The sequence below is a fragment of the Pongo pygmaeus genome, chromosome 5 (assembly GCF_028885625.2).
Source record: "Pongo pygmaeus isolate AG05252 chromosome 5, NHGRI_mPonPyg2-v2.0_pri, whole genome shotgun sequence".
NCBI classification, from domain to species: domain Eukaryota; kingdom Metazoa; phylum Chordata; class Mammalia; order Primates; family Hominidae; genus Pongo; species Pongo pygmaeus.
The window spans coordinates 106,865,171-106,881,259 of NC_072378.2; the positions used below are offsets into that span (position 1 = coordinate 106,865,171).

General features: G+C 42.8%; 1 pseudogene; it reads left to right on the plus strand.

Moving 5' to 3' along the window:
* The first annotated feature begins 8,409 nt into the window (after positions 1–8,409).
* LOC129039420 (trafficking protein particle complex subunit 6A-like) lies at positions 8,410–8,854 on the plus strand (annotated as a pseudogene).
* The last annotated feature ends 7,235 nt before the right edge of the window (positions 8,855–16,089 follow it).

The following is a 16,089-nucleotide window of genomic DNA, read 5'->3' on the forward strand; positions in this document are numbered from 1 at the left end:
GATCTGCCCGCCTCGGCCTCCCAAAATGCAGGGATTACAGGTGTAAGCCACCGCGCTCGGCCTGCCCTGGCATTTCTGCTTAGGCTGTGGCTGCATCATTTCAACCTCTGCCTCTGTCTGCACATGTCCTTCTCCTGTGTGTGTCTAATTTCCCTCTGCTTCTCCCTTGTCACTGGACTTGGGACTTATCTGGATAATCTAAGACAAGTTTCTCTTCTCAAAAAACCTTAACTTGCCGGATGCGGTAGCTCACACCTGTAATCCTAGCACTTTGGGAGGCCGAGGCAAGAGGACTGTTTGAGCTCAGGAGTTCGAGACCAGCCTGGGCAACACGTAGAAACTCTATCGCTACAAAAAAACAAATACAACAATTAGCCAGGCACAGTGGCTCATGCCTATAGTCTCAGCTACTTGGGGGGCTGGGACAAGAGAATCGCTTGAGCCTGGAAGGTGGAGATTACAGTGAGTGGAGATGGTGCCACTGCACTCCAGCCTGGGTGACAAAGTGAGTCCCTGTCTCAAAAAAAAAAATCCTTAAACATCTTTTTTTGTCATAAAAGGTAATATCCACTCTTTTACTATATAAGTATATTTACATGTTTTGGGCGTTCAGATGTGGACATATCTTTTGGGAACCACCATTCAATCTATAAAACCATAAAAAATCAGCTGACTTTTGGATATTCCATATAAACCCAGCAAACTGGCTGTATTTTCCTATCAGCTCCAATAAATGTCTGATGATTCTTTTGAGTTTTCATTCTAGTCAATCACGTCATCTGTGAATTAGCTAAAACTGCTTTTTTTGTGGAGATTCCATATTTTATTGTGCATGCTACCGTATTATCATAATTGTCATCACAAACAACAAATGTTTAGTGAGTGTTTACTTGGTAAAAAAACATTGTACTAGATAATATGGGGATCAAAAGGATGAAAAGGACATAGTCTTTGCCCTCTCAAAAGCATAATAATTGAGATATGGTTCATATACATGAAAAAAATCACATTAAGCAAAAGGGAACAAGGTTGCAATTACCTTGCAGTGTGAGTCTTCACTTAAAAGAACTGCTTTTCAGCCAGGCGTGGTGGCTCACGCCTGTAATCCCAGCACTTTGAGAGGCCGAGGCCAGCGGATCACCTGAGGTCGGGAGTTCGAGACCAGCCTGGCCAAAATGGAGAAACCACATCTCTACTAAAAATATAAAATTAGCCAGGCATGGTGGCACATGCCTGTAATCCCAGCTACTCAGGAGGCTGAGGCAGTAGAATCACTTGAACCCGGGAGGCGGAGGTTGCAGTGAGCCGAGATTGGGCCATTGCACTCCAGCCTAGGTAACAAGAGCAAAACTCTGTCTCAAAAAAAAAAGAATTGCTTTTCTTCTGCCCCAATACATGAGCATGCTGCATCACCCCACATGGGCTATTTCATCAGGACTCCCTACTCTCCCTCTCCTCTTTTTTTTTCTCTCCCTTGTTTTGGACATGTCCAGTCTGTGGTCTGAATCACTCATATTATTAGAAGTCAATGGAAAAGGAAAAGCAAAGCAAGAGAAGCTTGCAGCAGAACAGCAGAGTGAGCAATAGCTGTCATTATTCTCTCTACCTGGCAGGGCTTCTTGCCTCTTACATAAAACAGAGATTACTGAGGTTGCAAAAGACTCTGAAATCTGGCCAGGTGTAGTGGTTCATGCCTACAATCTCAGCGCTTTGGGAGACTGAGGCAGGGAGGATCATTTGAGTGCAAGAGTTCAAACCCAGCAACATAGTGAGATCCCATCTCTAACAAAAAAATTTAAAAATTAGCTGGATGTGGTGGTGTGTACCTATAGTCCCAGCTACTCAGGAGGCTTAGTTGGGAGGATTGCTTGAGCCCAGGATGTCGGGGCTGTAGTGAGCTGTGGTGGTCCAACTGCACTTTAGCCTAGGTGACAAAGTAAGGCACTGTCTCAAAAAAAAGAAGACTAAAAAAAAAGAACTGAACTCTTTCCCAGAAGTTGATTGCCAGGCTGAGAATTCTGAAGGAACATAAGACAAATAAATAACATTAATTTCTTATCCATGAAAAGAGCAAAAGATTAAGAAAATTAATAAAAGAAAATAAGAGCATAAAATTTGGATTAAGGAGATATTTTTAGCCTTTCAGTTGTTTTCAGACAATTTTGGAGTAGCTTTAATTTAGCTAATCCTTGGATGGATTACTACATGAAAAATTTTAAGTGGTTTACAGAATAGGGTGTCCAATACAATCTATTTTTGACAAAAAGAAATAGATATGGACAAAAAGGAATGTCAGCTGTCAGCTGCTATCCCAAGTGTTATGACTTTAGTTTTTACTTTCTTCTTCTACAGTAACCACATTTCCTATATTGAATATATATTACTTTAATAATTTTTAAAATATAATGTTTAGTCTAATTTAAAAATATGTTAACATATGACCATTGTGCCATGTCATGCACTCTATAGAAATTATATTAGGCCAGGTGTGGTGGCTCACGCCTGTAATCCCAGCACTTTGGGAGGCTGAAGTGGGCAGATCACCTGAGGTCAGGAGTTCGAGACCACCCTAGCCAACATGGTGAAACCCTGTCTCTACTAAAAATACAAAAATTAGCCGGGTGCGGTGACATGAGCTTGTAATCCCAGCTACTCAGGCGGCTGAGGCAGGAGAATGCTTGAACCCAGAAGGCAAAGTTGCAGTGAGCCAAGATCATGCCATTGCACTCCAGCCTGGGCAATAACAGCAAGACTCCGTCTCAAAAAAAAAAAAAAAAAAAAAAAAGAAAGCATATTTACTACACAATGTCACACCTGTGACCCAGCAGGAGAGAGACCCAGAATTGGGGAGATGGAAGATAAGGTCAATCTCTGAAATAAAAAATAGTGGAATTCCTTTAAAATAACATCCTATACAGAAAGATCATTGGTCAATTATTTTGGTGGGACCGAACTAGCTCCCAAGTTGTTTCTTGAATTATAGGAATTTATGTCTCAGGAAGACATGGACTGAAAAAGAGCTCAGACAAGGATTAGAAGAGGGGACCCCTTGGCCACTCCCGTGCTTTCCTGAGCTTGCATTATTAGTTCTATTTTCAACCACAGTTTCTTCGCAGCCACTATTCCATGGATCAGGTGGATGTTTTCGTTAAATGAGAAAGCATAACCCATAAATCCACTAAACTGGGCTCACATCAGCTACAAGTGGTCAAAGTGCACTGAGGGGCTACAGGAGGGTGCCGCCCACCCCCCTCTGAGTTGAGGCCTCTCCAACAGCACACCAGACACAGGCACCATGGCCCTCAGTTGTGCCAGATAAGATGAGGATCATATTATGTACCAGATAATGTGAGGATCATATTATGTACTAGATAATATGAGGATCATATTATCTAGTACAACTCACAGGTGTGCCAGGAGTCAAAACAAACATTGAATATTAGCAAAGCAAATTAGCAAAGCAGAATATTAGCAAAGCAGAATTTATATTTTTAGATAAATATAAATAGATATTTTAATATCTTCTTACCGTGCTCCAAGGAAGTGTTGGGGGCCCCACGCTCACACCCCACTTTGGAGAACTCCGGTGAAGAGTAGGAATGGAGGCAAACATTTCAAAAGCTTCACACAAACGTTTACATAATCCCATCAACTACTCCATGGGGTAGATCAGGACAGTCTCACTGAAAACAAAGTTCATAGAAGGAAAGAAAATTGCCACATGCCCATAATTAACCAGGGCATAATTGAAATCCCAAATGTCCCTGCCTACCCCTGCATCCCGGGTCCCATCTCACAGGAGGTCCCTGCCAGGTGGATTGGCCCAGGAAGACTTTGCCGGTGAGGAAGCCCCGAACTGGGTAAATTGCAGGGCAGAGAGCAGGAGCAGGCAGAAAGCAATAGGAAGGAACAGTTGCTGGCTTGGGGAAATGAAGAGTTTGTGGAGATGAAGGGGAGGTCCGTGTTTGAGCTACCAGTGAGCCTGCGGGAGGAAGTGCCCAGCACACAGCAAGAAACCAGCAGTCAGGTCAGGTATGCAGATATAGAAGTGGGAGTCTTCTGGGTGGAGTTAAAACCAAAGACATATAAGAGAAACATGGGCCGGGCGTGGTGGCTCACGCCTGTAATCCCAGCACTTTGGGAGGCCGAGGTGGGCGGATCACAGGGTCAGGAGTTTGAGACCAGCCTGGCCAACATGGTAAAACCCCGTCTCTACCGAAAAAAAATACAAAAATGGCTGGGCACGGTGGCTCATGCCTGTAATCCCAGCACTTTGGGAGGCCGAAGCGGGCGGATTGCCTGAGCTCAGGAGTTCATGACCAGCCTGGGCAACACAGTGAAACTCCATCTCTACTAAAATACAAAAAATTAGCTGGGCATGGCAGCGTGCACCTGTAGTCCCAGCTACTCGGGAAGCTGAGGCAGGAGAATTGCTTGAACCCGGGAGGCGGAGGTTGCAGTGAGCCGAGATAGCGCCACTGCATTCCAGCCTGGGTGACAGAGCGAGACTCCATCTCAAAAAAAAACAAAAACAAAAATTAGCCGGGCATGGTGGTGCACGCCTGTGATCCTAGCTACTTGAGAGGCTGAGGCAGGAGAATTGCTTGAACCTGGGAGGAGGAAGTTGCAGTGAGCCGAGATCATGCCACTGCACTCTAGCCTGGGCGACAGAGCAAGACTGTCTCAAAAAAAAAAAAAAAACAGAGAGAAACATGAAGAGAGGAGGGAGATGGAGGGAGCCAACAAAGACACGTTTATGTGTAACATGGAGTCACCCACAGTTGCAGTAAATCCCTGGTCAAACCAAAACTAAATAGGTCACGCATGAACACATGCATAACATAACTGCAACAGAATTAGCCACAAAAAATGCATAAACCTAATTATTTATTCAGGCAACCCACACAAATCTTATCATTGCTGAATTTTTATCACATGCCTAAAAAAATGAAATATTCAGTAGTGAAAGGTGAACAGTAGCAAAATGATTACCTATAACAGCACTAAATTAAACAAAATTCTAATAAACAATAGCAGCAATTGAAACCCTGAATGATTAGTCATTTTAGGAACACATGCCTTTGCAGATTGAAATTTTTCACAACAGAAGGAGAGCCTGTTTTTTTTTCTCAACTAAGCAGCAAAACCCATGGAGTTTCTGCTTCTCCGGTGAGAGGGTGCTGACCTGGCAGCTGATCCAACAGATCTGAACTGAGGGAGCCATTTACCCACTGCAGAAGGATGTGCTGGCTTTCTCAGGTCATGTGACCACTCCTAACCAGAGACACTGGACAAATTCAGAGTTTTAGAAGACATGGAGTTTGGGCTTTAAATTTGTGGAGACTTTAAGGAGATTTTGGAGGGCCATCCTAGCGGACTCAGGGGATGTTCTGAATTTTTTGGAACTTACATTTGTTTATTATCCCAACTCTCAATTGAAGTCAGAGCAAATATGAATTGAAGGTACCCAGCTCTTTTCCTATTGTGATGCCTGAAATGCCACTATTTTAGAGTCTCCTTTTGGCTCTGGAGACTTGCTTGTTGAAATATTGCACCTTAATTACATATTACTGTTCATCTGAACTTAGTGAGAGGAAGATCTGGTGGAAAGAATTCCTATGGGACATCAACATTAGACAGCCACCCAAAAGTGGTAAACGAAAGAGAGAGAGCAAGATGAATCCTGAAGGGAAAGCTAAGAGGGCCTCATAGCAAACTTTCCTACTTACAGTTTTCCTTGAGTCCGGATAATCACTCTAGCTAATGGATTCACCTCTAGCTTATACCTATTCCAAACTATCACTTCTTAGTAGATCAGATAGACTCTTGGTAAAGACTCAAATAGGGAGAGGTACCGGAAGAGCTGGAGAAGGCAGTAGTTCTTGCAGCAGAGCTGAAAATAACGCAGTCTCACTAAGCCAGGGGAGACCTCACAGACAGCAAACAACACTTGTATCTGTGTTGGCTTCTGTGGCTTTCTTTTAAATGTAATAATGGATTAGTCCTTCTCCCTTCTGTCTCTCTTCCTGATTCTGAGCGTCTGATGAAGAAATGAACATGGCTAGGAACTGACTGGCCTTGTGCTAAATCTTGAGGTATCTAAGGGATCTTTGAGGGACAGAACCCACCTCCACCAATGGTGGGTTTTGAGAGGTTTGGTTCAGTTGCCAGGTATTTAGGAGAATCTCACTAAAACCAGGAATTCTGTGTCATACAGTACACTGTTGTAAATGCTCTGTAATTCGTTGGAAATTGTGTCAGCACTGAAAGTTAATTGCCAGATGTTTGGATAGTAAATACAGATACTGCTGAGTAACATAAATACTTGCTTCCTCAAATATGTTTGATTTGGTGAAATGCATGTGCTGGTCTCTAAATAACCTAGAAAACTAGATGATGTATGGTAAAACTTAACAACCAATGAAAGGAGACATAATAAGTAAGTACTCTTGAAGAATCATAATCAAAATTCCTTTTGTTATCTAGTCAAGCAAAAGAAGAAATCCTAGATTCTGGTTGCTACTTTCAAAGGTTTTTTATGAACTCACAGGATGCCACTTGCTGCTGTGGAAAGGACATCAGCTTGGTGTTAAATCAGATACCAAATCCCTGCTCTGTGACATACTGACTGTGTTAACTTCGGGCAAGTTATTTAACTCCTCTGAACATCAGTTTTCCTCTACAGAATGGGTTGTTGAGAAGACTGAATAGAAAATGTAATTGAGGTACCTAACAGTGACCTCACCTAGAAGGTACTTGCTACAGACTGAATGTTGGTATCCACCTCCCAAATTCATATCTTGAAGCTCTGATCTCCAATATAGTGGTATTTGGAAGTAAGGCCTTTGGAAGATAATTAAGTTATGAGGGTGGAGCCCACATGAATGGAATTAGTGACCTTATAAGAAGAGATCTGAGATTTATGTTCTCTCTCTGTCAGGTGAGGACACAGCAAAAAGACAGCTGTCCGCACATCAGACCAGGAACTGAATCTGTCCACACCTTAATCCTGAACTTCCTAGCCTCCAGAACTGAAAGAAATAAACTTCTGTTGTTTAACGCCCAGTCTATGATATGTTTGTTATAGCTGTCTGAACTAAGACAGTACTGTATAATAATAGTGCAGTAGGACAATATTTTTTGAAGTCTTAACTGATTTTTTTTTCCAAGTATTCTCTTACCATTTGACTTTTGATCCCAGTCAGTCATGCAAATCATTATGTAAGGAGTATGAGGGCAGAAGGCAGAGAAAAGAGGTATAACTCCTCAGCTTTTGAATTTCAAAGGCCGAGGCTTTGAAGGAAGGGAATGAACAGATAAGAGATTTGGGTGGTTATAGGATAAATAAGGAAGAGTTACCCTCACCTCAGACCAAAAAGATTCCCTGAGGTAGGGGAAGGAGCCTACCATTGAATGCTGGAGTTCTGCCGGGCTGAGAAAAGAAAATGGAGTGTAGAAAGTCTGTGTAAGGAGCAGTGAGGTCCCCTGGACACTCTCACTGCTTCCCATGCCAGGCTAGGCAACCTCTACTCTCGAACTCTGGCAAAAAGGGAAAGGTCTATTAATCTCTTCAGGGTTGGGACATAAAAGGTCTAAGCAGGGCAGGTACAGGTACATAAAGGTATGGGTAAGGGACTATAGGGAAATGAGGATTTAAGGAAAGTTGGAGTTTCGAATGAGTCTTCCAACCCTCTTTCCCCTCTGGCAATCAAAACGTTGACAGCCAGACATACACTCCCAGGGAGAAAATGAGAGGGTACCTTTCTGTGGAAACTGACCAAGTCAAGAAAAACACCTACAGACACTGACATTTGCTCAAAAAAAAAAAAGTTCGTTTACTGGCTTCTGTCTCTACAGTGAATCCCACCAGTCAATCAGTTCTTTCCTCCCCTCTCTGACAAACACCTAGAACTTCTGACCAGCTTTTTGACTACTTGTGTCTTGGCTGTCCAAGAATTATCAGACATTTGAGGAGAACCACTAACAGGAAGACAAAGAGCAAAACAAAGAAATAGAATTAAAGGATCTTAGAGAAAACAGATAACACAAGGCATATTTATTAATTTTAAAAAAACATTGGCTAGCTGTGGGGGCTCACACCCATAATTTTAGCACCTTGGGAGGCCAAGGTGGAAGGATTGCTTGAGCTCAGGAGTTCAAGACTGGCCTGGTCAACATAGCGAGACTCCATCTCTACAAAAATTTTTAAAAAAAATTTCCACCAGTCAAGATGGCGCATACCCGTAGTCCCAGCTACTTGGGAGGCTGAGGTGGGAGGATTGCTTGAGCACAGGGGGTTGAGGCTGCAGTGAGCTGTGATTATGCCACTGCACTCCAGCCTAAGTGACAAGTCAAGATCCTGTCTCAAAAATATATAAAAATTTCAAATTAGGGGCATGAGGCTGACTCATGGTGGATGCTGTGCTGTTCGAGTTTCTACACATGGAGATGGTAGCAGAGCTGTGGGATCACAAACCCAGCCCTGTCCGTGAGGGGACAGAAGATAAGCCTGTTGATCCTGGAGAGTATGGATTTCTGTGTGAGCCAGGTTCTAGGTGAGAGACTGCTGCTGGAGATGCTCGTCTCAGGGAGGAGCTGGGTGTCCTCAAGTTCATATGCAAAAATCTGTGGACGGCTGTGTTCCAATAGAAGGACAGCTTGTGCACCAATCACCAAGGGACCTACTTTTTGCAGGACAACAGCTTCTACTCCTCATCCCGATGATCTTGGGCCTGGATTCACTTGTGGCCTCCTGCATGGCACCCTCAGCACCCCGGGCATGGAGAGTTTGGTCACTGCCTCTGTGGCAACCCTGACCACCTGTAAGTTCCCAGTGATAATCTGGAAATCCTGAGGACCCCAGTTCTCCACCCCAGCTGAGCCTCACAGCTTCTCCTGGCCTTCAACCCCTCTGGAGACAGAAGTTCCCTTTGCCCAGGGACTCTGGGCCTGCTGCTTTTGGGGGTGGTCTTGGGGCTGGTCCTGGGGATCCCAGCCTCTAGGGGTCACATGTGTTCAGGAAGTGAGTATCAAAGAGAGGTGGGAGCACCATGGGAAGCAAGGAGATGCCAGTGGGAGTTGGGACTGGAGTGGAGGATTCCCACATTGGGCACATTACTCTGCATGGCGGATGCTCACTAAAGGTTCTACGTACGCAAAAAAAATTTCAAAACATTATTATACATATCCTCAGAGAAGCAAGAAATATAATTCATCCATAAAACAAGAACATAATTTTGTGGAAAAAGAACACTCTGAAAACAAGAAATAGCTCTAGAAAATTTAAAATATGATTGCCAAATTGAAAAGACATTAATTAACAAATTAGAAAATAGGCGTGGCAAGGTGCCTCAGGCCTGTAATCCCAACATTTTGGGAGGCTGTGGCAGTTGGATCAGCTGATGTCAGGAGTTCAAGACCAGCCTGGCCAACATGGTGAAGGTGGGAGGACTGCATGAGCCCAGGGGGTTGAGGCTGCAGTGAGCTGTGATTATGCCACTGCACTCCAGCCTAAATGACAAGGCAAGATCCTGTCTCAAAAATATAAAAATTTCAAATTAGGGGCTTGAGGCTGACACATGGTAGATGCAGTGCTGTTCGAGTTTCTACACATCTCTACTAAAACTACAAAAATTAGCTGGGCATGGCGGCGGGCACCTGTAATCCCAGCTGTTCAGGAAGCTGAGGCAGAAGAATCACTTCAACCCACGAGGCAGAGGTTGCAATGAGCCAAGATCGCGTCACTGCACTCCAGCCTGGGTGACAGAGTGAGATTCCATCTCAAAAAAAAGAAAGAAAGAAAGAAAGTTTAATCCATTTTCCAGCAATAATGAGAAATATGAAAAAAAGATAAGAAAATTAGAGGGTTAATCCAAGAGGTCTACAATCCAACTAATAGAAATCCAGAAAAGGGAAGAAACTAAAGGGAAGAATTTATTAAAGGAATAGCAATATTTATCAGAATTAAAACAGCTCACAAATTAGCCAGGTGCAGTGGTGCACATCTGTAGTCCCAGCTACTTGGTAGGCTGAGGCAGGGATTGCTGGAAGCTGGGAGTTTGAGATTACAGTGAGTTATGATCATACCACTGCACTCCAGCCTGGGCAACAGAATCTGTCTCTAAATAAATAAATAAATAAATAGCCAGACACGGTGGCTCACGCCTGTAATCCCAGCACTTGGAGAGGCCAAGGCACGTGGATCACGAGGTCAAGAGTTCGAGATCATCCTGGCCAACATGGTGAAACCCCGTCCCACTAAAAATACAAAAATTACCCAGGCGTGGTGGTGGGTGTGTGTACTCCCAGCTACTCGGAAGGCTGAGTCAGGAGAATCACTTGAACCCGGGAGGCAGAGGTTGCAGTGAGCCAAGATTGCACCACTGCACTCAAACCTGGCGAAAGAGCAAGACTCCATCTCAAAAAAAAAAAAAAAGAAAAGAAAAGAAATAAATAAAATAAAATAAAATAGTTTACAATTGATGGGCTCATGGCAAGGTATAAAAACCTTTCAATCATTAAGGATAACCAGAGTTAACAGTTAACAGTCAAACAACGAAGTGGGAATAAATTATTTGTGGCCACATCAAAATAAAGGGCTACTTTCCCTAAAATATAAAGAGTTCCTATAAACAATAAGAAAAAGATTAACAACCTAATAGAAAAATTGGCAAAAGTTTACATAAAAGGAATTTTAAATGGTTCTTAAAATATGAAAAAGTGACCAGCTGTACTCATGAGAGAAATACAAATTAAATCTCACAGACGCCTTTCTCACCTGTAAGATTAACAAATATAAAAATGTATAATGTCTGTATTGGCAAGAATATGCAGAAATAAGCACTCTCATACAACAATGGTAGGAGTGATATTGGTATAATCTCAGTGGTGGGCAATTTGGCCAAACCTTTAAAAAATACAAATGCATATATTTTTTAGCAGAAACTTTACCAAAATTTTTTCCTATAGATATATTCACACATGTGAAATCACTTATGTATAAGATTATTCTCTGCAGCATTGTTTTCATGGATAAAGATTTAAAACAACCCAAATAGTAGAAGACAGGTTAGATACATTATAGTATATCTATAAACTGGCATAATATACAAGAACAAAAAAGAATAAGGTTTATGTACTTAGTTTGTGAACTAAAATGGAAAATATTTTAGTTTAAAAAACACGGCCAGTCGCAGTGGCTCATACCTATAATCCCAGCACTTTGGGAAGCTAAAGTGGGTGGATCACCTGAGGTCAGGAGTTCAAGACCAGCCTGATCAACATGGAGAAACCCTGTCTCTACTAAAAATACAAAATTAGCGGGACGTGGTGGCGCATGCCTGTAATCCCAGCTACTCGGGATGCTAAGGCAGGAGAATCGCTTGAGCCCGGGAGGCAGAAATTGCGGTGAGCAGAGACCGTGCCATTGTACTCCAGCCTGGGCAACAGAGTGAGACTCCGTCTCAAAAAAGTAAATAAATAAAAAATAACAAAATAAAATAACAAAAAACTACTAGTCACAATAGAAATAAAATGCATGAAACACTTAGAAATTAGCTAAATGAGTAATATGCAAATTAAATAAGCAAAACTATAAAACATCAAGGAACGCTGAAGAAAATATAAGTGATGGCCCGGCACGGTGGCTCACGCCTATAATCCCAGCACTTTGAGAGGCCGAGGCGGGTGGATCACGAGGTCAAGAGATTGAGACCATCCTGGCTAAGAAGGTGAAACCCCATCTCCACTAAAAATACAAAAAATTAGCCGGGCGTGGTGGCGGGTGCCTGTAGTCCCAGCTACTCGGGAGGCTGAGGCAAGAGAATGGTGTGAACCCGGGAGGCAGAACTTGCAGTGAGCCGAGACCGCGCCACTGCACTCCAGCCTGGGTGACAGAGTGAGACTCCGTCTCAAAAAAAAAAGAAAATATAAGTGAAGAGAAATGCCTTTCTCACACCGACATAGTGCATGGCTATTTTTGTCGCACTTGTCATTGTTACTGTCATTTCACCACTGCCCCAACATCCTGGCTACTGATTTCCCTTCTCTGGGTTCCCCACCGTGTGCAGTCTTATAGCGACTGTCACTCAAAGCGTCCTCCAGGCAAGGAGTAGATGAGCTACCCAAAGGAGGACCATTGAATTCTTTTTCAGAATCTGAAATTCGAGCAAAATACCTGAAAGCTAGAAAGCTGGAGGAGCTAAGAATGTAAGTGGAGTTGAGTTCAGCTGCTTTGAGTCCAACACCTGCTTTAATTTTCCCATTCTCACATCTAGTTCTTCAGCTTTTCTTCACATCTGTGAGCTACTTCAAATCCTTTCAGAAAATCCTTTCTTTCAACTTTTCCTTTAAATCACCTGTCTTAGTTCAGGCTGCTACAAGAAGTAACCATAGACTGGGTGGCTTAAACAACAAAAATTCATTTCTCACAGTTCTCGAGGCTGGGAGTCCCAGGTCAAGGTGCCTGGCAGATTCCTTGCCTGATGAGAACACTAATCACCTCTCAGAGGCCCCACCTCATCATGCCATCATATTGGGGATTTAGGATTCAACGTATGAATGAATTTGAGGGAAACACAAACATTCAGTCCATAGCATCAGCCAAAATCTTTCTGATTTTTTCAGCTAAAGAACCATGACCAAATGAAATAGAAAGACATGGTATTATAAAGATGTCAATTATCTCTAAATTAATCTATAATTCAATGCAATACAAATAAAAATCATAACAGAAATGGAAGAAAATGGTGTTAAAGTTCATCTTGCAAAGTGGTACTCAACTTGATTACACATTTAGAATCATCTGGGGAGTTGTTAAAACTCTGTTCCCATACTGCACCCCTAGCAATTAAACTGGGACCTCTGGGAGTGGGGTGAGGTTATCAGCATTTATTAACGTTCCCTGAGTGATTCCAATGTGCAGCCAAGGTTGAGAACTACTGTGCTGGAAGAATAAACATGTGAAAACAACAGGAAATTTTAGGAAGGAAAGAAAAATGAACAGATTTGCCCTATCAGGCACTGAAAGAGATTATAAAGCTACAGTAAGTAAAGCACTGTAGTACTAGCACAAGAAATGACAGACAAATCAATAGAACAAAATATACACTTCAAGAAAATGGCCAGGCAGAGTGGCTGTAATCCCAACACTTTGGGAGGCTGACATGGGCAGATCACCTGAGGTCAGGAGTTCAAGATCAGCCTGGCTAACTTGGTGAAACCCCATCTCTACTAAAAATACAAAAATTAGCCGGGCATGGTGGGTGCCTGTAATCCCAGCTACTCAGAAGGCTGAGGCAGGAGAATCACTTGAACCTGGGAGGCAGAGGTTGCAGTGAGCCGAAGTCACACCATTGCACTCCAGCCTGGGTGACAAGAGTGAAACTCTGTCTCAAAAAAAAAAAAAAAAGTATATATATATATAATATATATATATTCCAAAAAAGAGTCAAGTGTGTACAATTTAAACATAATAAAGGTAGCATTTCAAATCAGTGGAGAAAATATGGACTAAGTAAATAATGTTGGACAATTAGCTAAGCATTTGGAAAAATAAAGCCATTAAGATAAATTCTGGATGAATCAAATGTTAAAATAATAAAATTAAAACTACAAAAGTGTGTTGCTTTTGCCTGTATGGTATATCTTCATCCTTCTTTTTGTAATAGTACCCCAGTTTTCCTTGGGAAACAACTTATTTGCAATTTTCAATTCATTTAATTAGAGATTGAGGTAAAAAGATCAAAAGATATTAACCCTCATGAGAAACTAAAGAATACAATAAAAACAACGAGGTATCAGTTGTTGCCCATTTTCTTGGCAAAAAAAAAAAAAATTAATTGATAATACCTGCTCTTGTTGGGGGAGAGTTGTGTATGAGGATCAGAAACCCTCAAAGTAGGCAGGGTGCAGTGGCCCACGCCTGTAATCCCAACCTTTTGGAGGCTGAGGCAGGCAGATTGCATAACGTCAGGAGTTCAAGACCAGCCTGGCCAATATGGTGAAACCCTGTCTCTACTGAAAATACAAAAAAATAATTAGCCAGGCATGGTGGCACGCACCTGTAGTCCCAGCTACTCAGAAGGCTGAGGCATGAGGATCCATTGAGCCTGGGAGGCGGAGATTGCAGTGAGCTGAGATCGCACCACTGCACTTCAGCCTGCGTGACAGAGCAAGACTCTGTCTGAAAAAACAAAAAGAAAGAAAGCAAGGAAGAAAGAAACCCTCAAAGTATAAATGGCAATGAATATTGTAAATGTATATCCTTCAATCCAGCAATTCAACTTTTAGTAACATAATACAAGTTGACAATAAGCCACAGTCACAAAGATGTACAGGCAAGGATTTTATTCATCATAGCTTTGTTTTCACAGTAAAAAGCTAAAAACAAGCTAAATGTCTCTCAAGAAGATAAAATATATCTGTATTTGTGTTGACATTAAAGATTTTCCTGGCTCTTTACACTCATTAGGATGGCTATTATTTAAAAAAAATTAAGTGTTGGTGAGGATGTGGAAAACTGGAACCCCTGTGCACTGTTAGTGGGAAAGTAAATGGTGCAGTTTCTGTGGAAAACAGTATGGCAGTTCCCTAAAAAAGTAAACATTGTGCTGGGCGCGGTGGCTCACACCTGTAATCCCAGGCCGGGGATTTGGGAGGCCGAGGTGGGAGGATCATGAGATCAGGAGCTCGAGACCAACCTAGCCAACATGGTGAAACCCCGTCTCTACTAAAAATACAAAATTAGCTGGGCGTGGTGGCAGGCACCTGTAATCCCAGCTACTTGGGAGACTGAGGCAGGAGAATTGGTTGAACTCAGGAGGCGGAGGTTGCAGTGAGCCGAGATCGTGCCACTGCACTCCAGCCTGGGTGACAGAGTGAGACTCCGTCACAAAAAAAAAAATTAAACATTGAATTTTGTTTGTTTGTTTGTTCGAGACGAAGTCTTGCACTTTTGCTCAGGCTGGAGTGCAGTGAGGCGATCTCAGCTCACTGTAACCTCCGCCTCCCAGTTTCAAGCTATTCTCGTGCTTCAGTAGCTGGGATAACAGGCGCCCGCCACCACACCCGGCTAATTTTTTGTATTTTTAGTAGTCGGGGATTCGCTATGTTGGCCAGGCTGGTCTCAAACGTTTGACCTCATGATCCACCCACCTCAGCCTCCCAAAGTGCTGGGATTACAAGCGTGAGCCACCATGCCCAGCCTAAACATTGAATTATTAAATGATCCAGCAATTCCACGTCTGAGTATAGACCCAAAATTCACAGGAGGGACTAGAACAGATGTTTGTATACCCATGTTAACAGCAGCATTATTTATAATAGCCAAAAAATGGAAGCAACCCAAGTCCACATCAATGGATGACTAGAAAAACAAATATGGCATATACACACAATGGAATATCATTCAGCCTCAAAAAGGAAGGATATTAGCCAGGTGTGATGGTTCACGCCTATAATCCCAGCACTCTGGGAGGCCGAGGAGGGCAGATCACCTGAGGTCAGGAGTTCAAGACCAGCCTGGCCATGGTGAAACCCCGTCTCTACTGAAAATACAAAAAATTAGCCGGGCATGGTGGTGCACGCCTGTAATCCCAGCTACTCGTGAAGCTGAGGCAGAAGAATTCCTTGAACCCGGGAAGCGGAGGTTGCAGTGAGCCAAGATCACACCATTGCACTCCAACCTGGGCAACAAGAGCAAATCTCCATCTCAAAAAAAAAAAAAGGAAGGATATTCCGACATATGCCATGTGTGATGAACCTTGAGGACATCATGCTAAGTGAAATGAAGCAGTCACAAAAAGGACAAATATGATTCTACTTATATGAGAAACCACAGTAGTCAAATTCACAGAGACAGAAAGTAGAGTGGTGTTTGCCAGGGACAAGGGCAATGGGGGCGGGGTGTGCAATGAGGATGGAGCATTAGTGTTTAGGAGATACAGTTTCAGCCTTACAAGATTAAAAAGTTCTAGAGATGGATGATGCTGATGATTGCAGACCAATGTAAATGCCAGAGAACTGTACACTTAACAATACAAGATGGGGCCGGGCACGGTGGCTCATGCCCATAAATCACAGCACTTTGGG